Here is a 13,272-nt window from a genome sequence, read left to right on the forward strand (position 1 = left end):
AGGCTCTGCAGAGACCAAGGATTTTAGCGGAATTGCCTCACGGAGCCTTAGGGGAAAAGGGGCAGCTCAAGATCTCCCACCACTGCTCAAGTAGAGTCCCACTTTCATCATTTTTGTATCAAGCAATGAGCTGTCTTAAGATTTTTTAAAATTTGTTGTTAAGATTTTGGTGCTACAATAAAATGTGGGCACTTACAGATGAGATGGTCTCAACGAACACTTCCCTACTCTGGTAAATGTAGTTCTGATGCCTTGGGAAACGTCAGTAGTTAGTGAGCCTACAGAGGGAAGTTGACAGAAGGTTCCTCTGATGCCCTCAAAGAGCCACAGTAACTTGCTATTTTTTTCCCTTTAAATTTTTTTATTGTTATGTTAATCAACATATATGACATCATTAGTTTTTAATGTAGTGTTCCATGATTCATTGTTTGTGCATAACTCCCAGTGCTCCACGCAGAACATGCCCTCTTTAATACCCATCACCAGGCTAACCCATCCCCCCAACCCCCTCCCCTCTAGAACCCTGTTTGTTTTTCAGAGTCCATCGTCTCTCATGGTTCATCTCCCCCTCCGATATCCCCACCTTCATTCTTCCCCTCCTGCTATCTTCTTCTTTTTCTTGTTTCTTACCATATATGTTGCATGATTTGTTTCAGAAGTACAGATCTGTGATTCAACAGTCTTGCACAATTCACAGCGCTCACCATAGCACATACCCTCCCCAATGTCTATCACCCAGCCACCCCATCCCTCCCACCCCCCACCACTCCAGCAACCCTCAGTTTGTTTCCTGAGATTAAGAATTCCTCATATCAGTGAGGTAATATGATACATGTCTTTCTCTGATTGACTTATTTCGCTCAGCATAACACCCTCCAGTTCCATCCACGTCATTGCAAATGGCAAGATCTCATTCCTTTTGATGGCTGCATAATATTCCATTGTGTATATATATATATATATATATATATATATATATATATATATATATATATACACACACCACATCTTCTTTATCCATTCATCTGTCAATGGACATCTTGGCTCTTTCCACAGTTTGGCTATTGTGGACATTGCTACTATAAACATTGGGGTGCACGTACCCCTTCGGATCCCTACATTTGTATCTTTGGGGTAAATACCCAGTAGTGCAATTTCTGGATTGTATGGTAGCTCTATTTTCAACTTTTTGAGGAACCTCCATACTGTTTTCCAGAGGGGTTGCACCAGCTTGCATTCCCACCAACAGTGTAGGAGGGTTCCCGTTTCTCCACATCCCCGCCAACATCTGTCATTTCCTGACTTGTTAATTTTAGCCATTCTGACTGGTGTGAGGTAGTATCTCATTGAGGTTTTGATTTGGATTTCCCTGATGCCGAGCAATGTTGAGCACTTTTTCATATGTCTGTTGTCCATTTGGATGTCCTCTTTGAAAAATGTCTGTTCATGTCTTCTGCCCATTTCATTTTTTTTTTTTTAGTGTTCCATGATTCACTGTTTGTACGTAACACCCAGTGCTCCATGCAGAATGTGCCCTCTTTAATACCCATCACCAGGCTAACCCATCCCCCCACCCCTCTCCCCTCTAGAACCCTCAGTTTGTTTTTCAGAGTCCATCGTCTCTCATGGTTCATCTCCCCCTCCGATTTACTCTCCTTCGTTCTTCCCCTCCTGCTATCTTCTTCTTCTTCTTCTTCTTCTTTTTTTTCTTAACATATATTGCATTATTTGTTTCAGAAGTACAGATCTGTGGTTCAACAGTCTTGCACAATTCACAGTGCTCACCATAGCACATACCTTCCCCAATGTCTATCACCCAGCCACCCCATCCCTCCCACCCCCCTGCAACTCCAACAACCCTCAGTTTGTTTCCTGAGATTAAAAATTCCTCATATCAGTGAGGTCATATGATACATGTCTTTCTCTGTTTGACTTATTTCACTCAGCATAACACCCTCCAGTTCCATCCACGTCATTGCAAATGACAAGATCTCATTCCTTTTGATGGCTTCCTGCCCATTTCTTGATTGGATTATTTGTTCTTTGGGTGTTGAGTTTGATAAGTTCTTTATAGATTTTGGATACTAGCCCTTTATCTGATATGTCATTTGCAAATATTTTCTCCCATTCTGTCGGTTGTCTTTTGGTTTTGTGGACTGTTTCTTTTGCTGTGCAAAAGCTTTTTATCTTGATGAAATCCCAATAGTTCATTTTTGCCCTGGCTTCCCTTGCCTTTGGCGATGTTTCTAGGAAGAAGTTGCTGCGGCTGAGGTCGAAGAGGTTGCTGCCTGTGTTCTCCTTTAGGATTTTGATGGACTCCTGTCTCACATCTAGGTCTTTCAACCATTTGGAGAGTCTATTTTTGTGTGTGGTGTAAGGAAATGGTCCAGTTTCATTCTTCTGCATGTGGCTGTCCAATTTTCCCAACACCATTTGTTGAAGAGACTGTCTTTTTGCCATTGGACATTCTTTCCTGCTTTGTCAAAGATGAGTTGACCATAAAATTGAGGGTCCATTTCTGGGCTCTCTATTCTGTTCCATTGATCTATGTGTCTGTTTTTGTGCCAGTACCATACTGTCTTGATGATGACAGCTTTGTAATAGAGCTGGAATTGTGATGCCGCCAGCTTTGCTTTTCTTTTTCAAGATTCCTCTGGCTATTCGGGGTCTGTTCTGGTTCCATACAAATGTTAGGATTATTTGTTCCATTTCTTTGACAAAAGTGGATGGTATTTTGATGGGGATTGCATTGAATGTGTAGATTGCTCTAGGTAGCATTGACATCTTCACAATGTTTGTTCTTCCAATCCATGAGCATGGAACGTTTTTCCATTTCTTTGTGTCTTCCTCAATTTCTTTCATGAGTATTTTACAGTTTTCTGAGTACAGATCCTTTACCTCTTTGGTTAGATTTATTCCTAGGTATCTTATGGTTTTGGGTGCAATTGTAAATGGGATCGACTCCTTAATTTCTCTCTCTTCTGTCTTGTTGGTGTATAGGAATGCCACTGATTTCTATGCATTGATTTTATATCCTGCTACTTGACTGAATTCCTGTATGAGTTCTAGCAGTTTTGGGGTGGAGTCTTTTGGATATCCCACATACAGTATCATATCATCTGCAAAGAATGAGAGTTTGACTTCCTCCTTGATGATTTGAATGCCTTTGATTTCTTTTTGTTGTCTGATTGCTGTGGCTAAGACTTCTAATATGTTGAATAGCAGTGGTGATAGTGGACATCCCTGCCGTGTTCCTGACCTTAGGGGAAAAGCTCTCAGCTTTTCCCCATTGAGAATGATATTCGCTGTAGGTTTTTCATAGATGGCTTTTATGATATTGAGGTAGGTACCCTCTATCCCTATACTCTGAAGAGTTTTGATCGAGAAAGGATGCTGTACTTTGTCCAATGCTTTCTCTGCATCTATTGAGAGGATCATATGATTCTTGTTCTTTCTTTTGTTAATGTATTGTATCACGTTGATTGATTTGCGGATGTTGAACCAACCTTGCAGCCCAGGAATAAATCCCACTTGGTCATGGTGAATAATCCTTTTAATGTACTGTTGGATCCTATTGGCTAGTATTTTGGTGAGAATTTTTGCATCCATGTTCATCAAGGATATTGGTCTGTAATTCTCCTTTTAGATGGGGTCTTTGTCTGGTTTTGGGATCAAGGTAATGGTGGCCTCATAAAATGAGTTTGGAAGTTTTCCTTCCATTTCTATTTTTTGGAACAATTTCAGGAGAATAGGTATTAATTCTTCTTTAAATGTTTGGTAGAATTCCCCTGGGAAGCCATCTGGCCCTGGGCTTTTGTTTGTTGGGAGATTTTGGATGACTGCTTCAATTTCCTTACTGGTTATAGGTCTGTTCAGGATTTCTATTTCTTCCTGGTTCAATTTTGGTAGTTGATACATCTCTAGGAATGCCCCCATTTCTTCCAGGTTATCTAATTTGCTGGCATAGAGTTGCTCATAATATGTTCTTATAATTGTTTGTATTTCTTTGGTGTTGGTTGTGATCTCTTCTCTTTCATTCATGGTTTTGTTGATTTGGGTCATTTCTCTTTTCTTTTTGATAAGTCTGGCCAGGGGTTTATCAATCTTGTTAATTCTTTCAAAGAACCAGCTCCTAGTTTCGTTGATCTGTTCTACTGTTCTTTTGGTTTCTAGTTCATTGATTTCTTCTCTGATCTTTAGTATTTCTCTTCTCCTGCTGGGTTTGGGCTTTATTGGCTGTTTTTTCTCTAGCTCCTTTAGGTGCAGGGTTAGGTTGTGTATTTGAGACCTTTCTTGTTTCTTGAGAAAGGCTTGTATTGCTTTATACTTTCCTCTCAGGACTGCCTTTGCTGCATCCCAAAGATTTTAACAGTTTGTGTTTTCATTTTTATTTGTCCATGAACTTTTTTAATTCTTCTTTAATTTCCTGGCTGACCCATTCATTCTTTAGTAGGATGCTCTTTAGCCTCCATGTATTTGAGTTCTTTCCGACTTTCCTCTTGTGATTGAGTTCTAGTTTCAAAGCATTGTGGTCTGAAAATATGCAGGGAATAATCCCAATCTTTTGGTAATATGTCCAAAATTCTTAATAATAGGAATAATAATAATAATAAAGTCTGTTGTGCTCTAGCACTTTAGGGATTGGGCAGCACCTTGAAATTTAAAGAGAAAAACATCCTTTTTCCTTCAATGAAAATCAGAAGTCTAAACCTTTAGATAAGACCCTTTAATGAGGACAAAGTGGGGCAAGGAAACATAGTCTCTTTACCACAGGCTGGATATTCCAGAAACCAAGAGAAAAAAGTAGGCAGTGGTGAGGGTGCAATAGAATTGCTTGCTTTCACTGACCTGGAAGAAAATTCAGGTCTTGAATCATAAGGAAAATATCAGCCCTGAGAAGGCTTCTGGCTGTGCTCTTTGTGAAGCCAGGTGTGCCCTGGGGAATCAAAATAGGAATCTGGAGACTTGTTTCGTCTTCTCTATAAAAGCCCCAGATAGGTTACACTTGAGATCGAACTTGAATCAAAATCATTTGTGCTCTCTTTTTTATCTTCATCCAAAAAATGAGATTTCTTCCATTTTATGTGTTATTGGTCTTTTATCGGAAACATTTTTCAGTTTGGGTTTTGATTTGGAATTCATCTGAATCTCATCTTTTCTATACTCTATCATTCCAGAATGACCCACTTGGTTTCTCTTCCTTATTTCATTGAACTCTTAATCATGCCACAATACTATTTAAGAACATCCGTGGAATTCAACTGTATAAGGGATAAAGGCCAAAGTCTTCATATGATGGATGTTCGTTATTGCACACCAGCCTTTAATTCAGGCTCCTGTCTTTATGATCCAGAAGCACCAGATTGCCCAGTAATTGCCAAGCACATTTTGTACCTTCCGTTCGTTTACCTTCTTCATGAAGCTTTCCCAAACAGTGGAGCCCCACATAGAAAGAATCACCTTCCTCTGCTCCCAGAATCCTCTGTGCCAGGATCCTTTGTGCCCATGGTTGGCTCAGCCTGGATCCCACTGTGACTCTTCGTGCTAAGAGAGAAGCATGAGGACAGGGGTATGCCTATTCCTTTTTATACTTCTGGCATCTAATATGGAGCCTGATACATGGTAGATGCTCAAGAAATCTCCATAGGAAAAAAAAAATTTTTAATGAATGAATTTTCAGTTGCTCTCAAAATCAGGGGACTGAGCAGTCCTCTAAATGGTGGGTGCTTCTCTTGTCTGTTTTAAATATGTAAGCCTATTTTACTGGTTATAAAACAAAGGGTACCGGAAATCTTTTAAAACTAAATCTTTTCAGTTTAGGCTGACTAGCAAAGCATATGTTTTCAATCCCCTTTTCTTTCCAAATGTCCATAGAATTATCATTCTCCCATAAAGAAAAATTAGCAAAAAGTCTGCATTGGCTGTGAGAAATTGGGAAGGGGAGTATCTGCATGAAGACAATTCTGAGAAGTTTCTGTTAAATATAGTGCAGCTAGGAGACATTAGATGGAACCCACCCAGAGTTCAACACATGCAATGCACCCCCCACCTGAGCAGTAAATGTAAAACACCCTTGAGATGAGCTCCTCTAAAGTTCCCTGGCTCAAGGCTCAAAGCTTCGGTGTCCAAACATTGCTGGAGCAAAGGGGAAAGTGGAGGCCAGTTGACGACATTGACAAAGTCTTTTTTTTTTTTTAAGATTTTATTTATTTATGTGAGAGAGAGGGAGAGTGCACGAGCAGTGGGGAGGGGCAGAGGGAGAGGGAGAAACAGACTCCCCGTTGAGTGTGGGGCCCAACTTGGGGCTCGATCCCAGGACCCTGAGATCATGACCTGAGCTGAAGTCAGACACGCCTAACTGACTGAGCCACCCAAGCGCCCCGGCATTGACAAAATCTTTAAAAGGGGATTCAGATAAATTCTACATGAAAAAAAAATCATGAGACAGGGAAATTTGCATATATATTAGATATGTAATGATGGCAAGTAATGACTGTTAGATATTTTTTTTTTTTTTAGATCTAATAATGGGACATGGACTTTGGTGATGCTTTTTAGAAAGAGTTTGTATTTTTCTATACATTTGACCTCATTATTACGGATTCTGGCTTTGGGAATTTGCCTACTAGCTAAAAGTTATTGGTATCCCCCAAATCAATACTCAAGGGGCTTTTGCAGACATTTAAGAACAGAAAAAGGGTGGTGAAGTTGGATTCACCCAATATGCACGATCCACCTGAGGTCAACAAGGCGACACTCTGTCTTCTTGTTTCAGCTCTCATAATATAAACCAGTATCCTTTTCATGGTCTGCGTAGTGCCATGTTTTTTGCATTTTTGTGCCTTTTGCTGGTGACTTTACTGTTTAAAATGGCCCCCATGCATAGTGCTGAAGGCCTGATCTGGTGTTCCTGAGCTGTGATGTGCCTTCCAGAAAAAATAAGCATTAGATTGAAGCTTCATCTGGACATGAGTTATGGTGCTATTGGCCATAAGTCCAATGTTAATGAATCGACAATATATCTTAAGCAAGGTGTCCTTAAACAGACACACACATAAAACAAGGATATGTATTAATTGGTTGACAAAAATCTTGTGACCGGAAGCTCACAGGAACGTAACCCTGTATTTGCTCAAGAGCAAAGATTCAGGATTCGTTATTTCAGTGTTCATGAGACTTTAAAGAACGTAACTACCACAAATAACAAGAATCAGCCGTAAACAGGGATGAACTGATATGTGTCCGAAATTTGCTCCAAGATAATCTGGAGGACTGGAAGTAGGAATAGAAATAAAATAGGTTGGCCACAAGTAAATTGTTGGAGATGTGTGACAGGTATATGAGCATTCATCATACCATTCTCTCAACTTTTGGATATATTTGAAATTTCCCATAACCAAAAGGTTTTATTTCTTAAAAAGAGAGAGAGAGAATAGCAGAGCAGAAACTCAAGTTTGGCTTTTCTTCAGGCATTAAAAATCATTTAGTGTATTATACAAAGAAATAGAATTATTTAGAAGTAGAATGAATTAAATTTCACATGAAGTATAAATGATCCAGTGCCATGGAAAGTTAGTATATACAAGTCGGCAAAGGCAAAAGATAGTGCACGGGTGTGGGCTTTACAAATTGTAAGGTAATACTGAAACTTACATGTCGTTTTTGGAAGTAAAAAGAGAAAAGCACGAGACATGTAAATAACAGACTACCTTCTGCCATTTAACTAGAATAAAGCTCAGTTTCTAACCTTCACTCTTGTTTATCCCACTAATAAATCTGCTTCAGGTCCCCCAGGAGGCTCTGGCCCCTCTGCCCCAGCTCAGTGTCCAAGAGTTGGTAACAGGTCAAGTTCAAGGGTGAATGCCCTACTTTACCGCTGCAGGTTTCCACAATGCTTCACCTTGCTCTCAGGCCCTCCGACATTAATTCAACAGTTAATTTTGCCAAGCTAAAGCCTCTGTATCCTTCTTTTTCTCCCTCACCTCCACAACAGCATTTTCCAAATATCTTCTGAGGGGTCTTAATGCTCTAGGGAGATGTCCTGGGAAAGCAGGGTAAGCTAGGGAGGGGGCTGTCCCAGCGGCACAAAGCAATGCAGCTTTTATCCTCTCCATAATTCGGGTTTTGCAAAAGATCTTGCAAGGGCAAAAAAGATAGTCTGCTTCTTAGGGGAAAAACTTGCACCAGCCACGCTTCTGAGATGCGTTTTGCGAGGAGGGCACGGGAGGACTTGATATATGCGCATGGTAGCTGTTCCTGATGAACCCGAGTAACTTTGGGTGAAAGATTCACACTTAACTCAGGGAAACCAGGCTCTCCTGCAGCTCAGATCAACACAGGTTCCTCTGAGATGCTCAGCACTCGGCAGGTTTTTTTTTTTTTTTTTTTTTTTTTTTTTTTGTGCAGAGCCGTGTGTCGTTTGGGTCTTCAGCTTGAGAAAGATTTGTAGAACCCCAAGATTCTTTTGAGTTCTCATCCTCATGCTCACTAATTTCTTGAGAGCCTATTGTATGCTATTTTGTGCCAGTTACTCTGCATTGATTATTTTATTTAACCCTCTCAATAATTGTGCAAAACAGGTGGTAGCTTCCTCATGTGTGAATCACACTGTTTTATGGGCAAGTGACAAACACCCAGCTCTTCACCTCAGAAACTCACAGAAGCAAGTGCAGGAAAAGCTAGGTGGAACCTGTTTCTGGAAAGACCAAAACTCAGGGCTCCAGTGCTGAAAGGACACTCGTCACCTTCTCTCCTCTTGCCTCCTGTGTTCACTTTAGCATCCCTCAGAATTGGTCCCTTTATTATGCTTTCCACGAAAGCAGGGACCATGCTTTTCCCCTGCAGTAGTCTCAGCTGATAGAACAATGTCTTGAACATGGAAGGCACTCAGTATATAGCTACTGAATGAATGGATGGGACATACCAAAGACACTGGGACATTTCCTGGTGTACAGTGGATCATGGTGAGCACTGAACAAGTGGATCGCCATACCCTAGCCTCTCTCCAGTCAGCCTTCAGAATGGCCTCCATTAATAGATTATTATACCTTCTTTTTCACATTTAGCTGTTATTTCTAATATATTTTTACATGGTCTGTGTGAACTGAGAGGTAAAACAAGACCAGAACACTCTCTTTCTATGAAATATATGGGCAGGTGTGTACCCATGGCTGCCCTTAACTTTGGGTTACTGTGAGCCGCTGCTATTTTTTTAGGGGCAGCCCCTCTTAGTTAACAGTCTACCAAATAATTTCATTATGCTTCTATAATTTTATTTCAGAAGGAAGCATCCCCCCATGGTTTGGGTCCTAAAAAAATGTCCTCGACCTCAGATCTCCAAATGGTTTAGACAAGAGATTCAAGGAATCTTCTGAGTCATTCTAAACGTTCTGTTGCTTATCACTCACCCACACTTAGGCTTAGCTACCGTCAGTCTTTGCTCACTACTTGGGACCAAATCAAGTGTATGCTGTTCATTTCTAGCAATCACATTCAAAAAGTAAAAAGAAAGTGGGAAATTAATTTTAATAATATATTTTATAAAACTGAATATATCCAAAATATGATCAACTTGTAATGAATATTAAACTGAGGTTTTTTTTCATTTTCAAATTATTTATTCAGGTCAGCCTGAAAATTCCAAATGGCCTTCAGAATACTTCTTAAAGTAATTTTTTCCCCATGTTTTACATTTACCGTTTTTTTAATTGAAACACAGTTGCCATACAATATTGTATTAGTATCCGGTGTAGAACATAGTGATTGGACATTTATATACATTACAAAATGATCACCACATTAGGTCTAGTTATCACCTGTCTCCGTACATAGTTATTAAAATATCATCGGCTAAGGGCACCTGGGTGGCTCAGTCGGTTAAGCCTCGACTCTTGATTTTGGCTCAGGTCATGATATCGGGGTTCTGAGATTGAGCCCCACATCAGGCTCTGTGCTCAGTGGGGAGTCTGCTTGGGATTCTCTCTCTCCCTCTGCCGCTCCCCCTCCCCCTCTCAAATAAATAAATCAATAAAACCTTTAGAATATTATTGGCTATATTCCCAATGCTGTACATCCTTGTGACTTATGGATTTTCTAACTGAAAATTTATACCTCCTCCTCCCCATCATCTATTTCATCCATCCCCTCACAGCCTCCCCTCTGGCCACCATCAGTTTGTTCTCTGGATTCATGAGTGTTTCTGTTTTGTTTTACTTGTTCATTTGGGTTTGTTTTGTTTTGTTTTTTTGTCTTTTTGTTTTTTTAGATTCCACACATTAAGTGAAATCACATGGCATTTGTCTTTATTATAAACTCAAATATTTGAGATCTTTTACATTACTCTTTTTTTCATACTAAACCTTCAAATGTCATTAAGAATTGTTTGAAATTGGACGCCTGGGTGTCTCAGTCAGTGAAGCGTCTGCCTTCAGCTCAGGTCATGATCCCAGGGTCCTGGGATTGAGCCCCACATCGGGCTCTCTGCTCAGTGGGGAGTCTGCTTCTCCCTCTGCATGCCTCTCACCCTGCTTGTGCACGCTCTGTCTCTGTGTCTCTGACAAATAAATAAATAAAACCTTAAAAAAAAGAATTGTTTGAAACTCAAATGTGTGTTACACTCAGAGCATACATCAGTTTGGATGCTAAATTTTGTAGGGGTTTTTTTTTGTTTGTTTCTGTTTTTTTTAAGATTTTATTTATTTATTTGACAGAGAGAGACACAGTGAGAGAGGGAACACAAGCAGGTGGAGTCGGAGAGGGAGAAGCAGACTCCCCGCTGAGCAGGGAGCCTGTCACAGGGCTCGATCCTAGGACCCTGGGATCCTGACCTGAGCGGAAGGCAGACGCTTAACCGACTGAGCCACTCAGGAACCCCTCACATGCTAAATTTTGAATGGCTAATGTCCAGTTTATAGTCCCATCAAACAGTACAGTTAGTTAACAGGAAAATCTTTTATACTCTTTTTCCATTTTGAAGTTTAAATTCAAGTTATAGGCAATGAAATTCAGCGGCCCGAGTCCCATGTGGCCATGGCTGCCATCTTGGGCAGCAGAGAACGAGGAGTTTCGGGGCTGGAGGAGGCTGTTTTAGATACAGAAATCAGGAGGATCTTGTATGAAGTGACAGTCCAGCAGAGACATGAACAGAATGAGAGAGGGAGGCTGCCAAGATGTGAGGGAACAGCGTTCCAGGAAAACAGAAACACAAACCTCAAGGTCCCAGAAATGGGATTGTAAATATCCAAATGCATGTATCACCTTCAAAGTCTCGACCTTGGGAGTCTCTACTTGTAAGGATGCCACATAGTGCAACATCTTTTCAGGGCTTAGGGCACAACATTCCTAAAATACACATTGCTTCCCATTTCTGTCGCTCATGAGAACAAAACATGAGATTTATTTCGATTATGAGAAAGAAGTCAAAGGGGTTTAAAGCTCCGAGTCTGGTCTCGGGACCGAGCTAGTCGTCTCCCCGCTGGCTCTGTGGTGAGCGCCACGAAAGAGAAATGACAAGAGGGAAATTTCTGGGTCGCACCTGGCAGGAGGCTCGGCTTGCCCTCACCCCACCTCTGTCCTTGAGAAAGGTTCATGGTGGCCATCTGTATGCTGCTAATCTCTGTCTTACTTTCTCTCGGCAGTTTTTTGGACAGCTGACACCTTTGACAATGATATCAGAAATAGGCTTCCAAACAGCCCTATCCAGAGCCCACTCAGAGAATCTGAGCAAATGGGTTAAAGCCTTCCTTATCTTTGCTTTTTCTTAGGCAAGTTCGACCGACGTGTGTAAGCAGCTGAATAATCTCAACTGGGGACAATAAGTCTAGGGGGACCAAACAACCAAAAAGCTGAGAGGCCTCTCAAGTGGGCCCTGAGCTCCCTGAGGAAGCTTAGGAAGAGAAATCAGGGAACAAATTCTTCTGACACTCACACTTCCATATCCCTATGCAAAAAAGCAAAATACCGAAATGTGGGTGCAATACCACTGAAGGGAATTGGAAAGATTGAAAGGCTTAAGATACCAACAGCTCAATTTTGTTAGGGTGATTAGCTGAAAGGCTTTTTCTTTAAGATTGTCCTGAATAATTAGCATTCATTAAAAGTTGTAACACAATGTAAAGGTGCCCAACGTCACTCACAGTCAGGAAATGGCAAACCGCAAGTGCAATGACATGTCGCCTCGTGCTTATTAGAATGGCCAGTAGTAAAACACAAGCCAGTAAAACATAAGAAATAACACGCGTGGGTGAGGTTGTAGAGAAAGGGGAACCCTCGTGAGCTGTTGGTGGGAATGCAATCAGGTGCAGCTGGTGTGGAAAGCAATACAGAGGGTCCTCAAAAAATGAAAAATATAAATACCACATGATCCAGCAATCCCTGCTCTGGGCATATATCCAAAGGGGATGAAGTCACTGTCTCAAAGAGATATCTGCACTCCCGTGTTCACTGCTGCATCATTCACAATAACCAAGCCATGGAAACATCCCACGTGTCCATTGATAGATGAATGGATTTTTTTAAATGGAGCTTATATGTACCATGGAATATTATTCAGGCATAAAAACGAAGGAAATCCTGCCATTTGTGACAACCTGGATGGAATTTGAGGTTACTATGCTAAGTGGAATAAGCCAGACTGAGAAAGACAAGTGCTATACGCTTTCACTTACATGTGGAATCTAAAAAAAAGCCAAACTCATAGAAACAGAGAGTAAAGTAGTGGTTGCTCGGAGCTAGGGGGTGGGAGAAATGTGATATTGGACAAAAGGTACAGACTTCCAGTTAGAAGGTGAATAAGTTCAGGGGTTCTCATGTACAGCATGGGGATTACAGTTAACAATTCTGGATTATATACTTAGCAGTTGCTAAGAGAGTAGATTCTTTTTTTTAGAGAAAGAGCGTGAGTGGGTGGGAAGGGGCAGAGGGAGAAGGAGAGAGAGAATATCAAGCAGGCTCCATGCTCAGTGCCGAGCTGGATGCGGGGCTTGATCTCACAAATCTGAGATCACGACCTGAGCCAATATCAAGTGTCAGACCCTTAACCAACTGAGTCACCCAGGTGCCCCAAGGGAGTAGATCTTAAATGTTCTCACCACAAAAAGCAGTGGTAGATATGTGACCCGATGGCGGCGTTGGCTCGTGCCACGGCAGAAATCATTCCACAATATATAAGTGTACCAAATCAATACGTAGTGTGCCTTACACTTACACATTGTTATATATGTCAATTATAGCTCAATAAAGTTGAGGGGAAAGTTGCAGAACAAAAAAAAAAAG

Source organism: Zalophus californianus, chromosome 16, assembly GCF_009762305.2.
Source record: "Zalophus californianus isolate mZalCal1 chromosome 16, mZalCal1.pri.v2, whole genome shotgun sequence".
NCBI classification, from domain to species: domain Eukaryota; kingdom Metazoa; phylum Chordata; class Mammalia; order Carnivora; family Otariidae; genus Zalophus; species Zalophus californianus.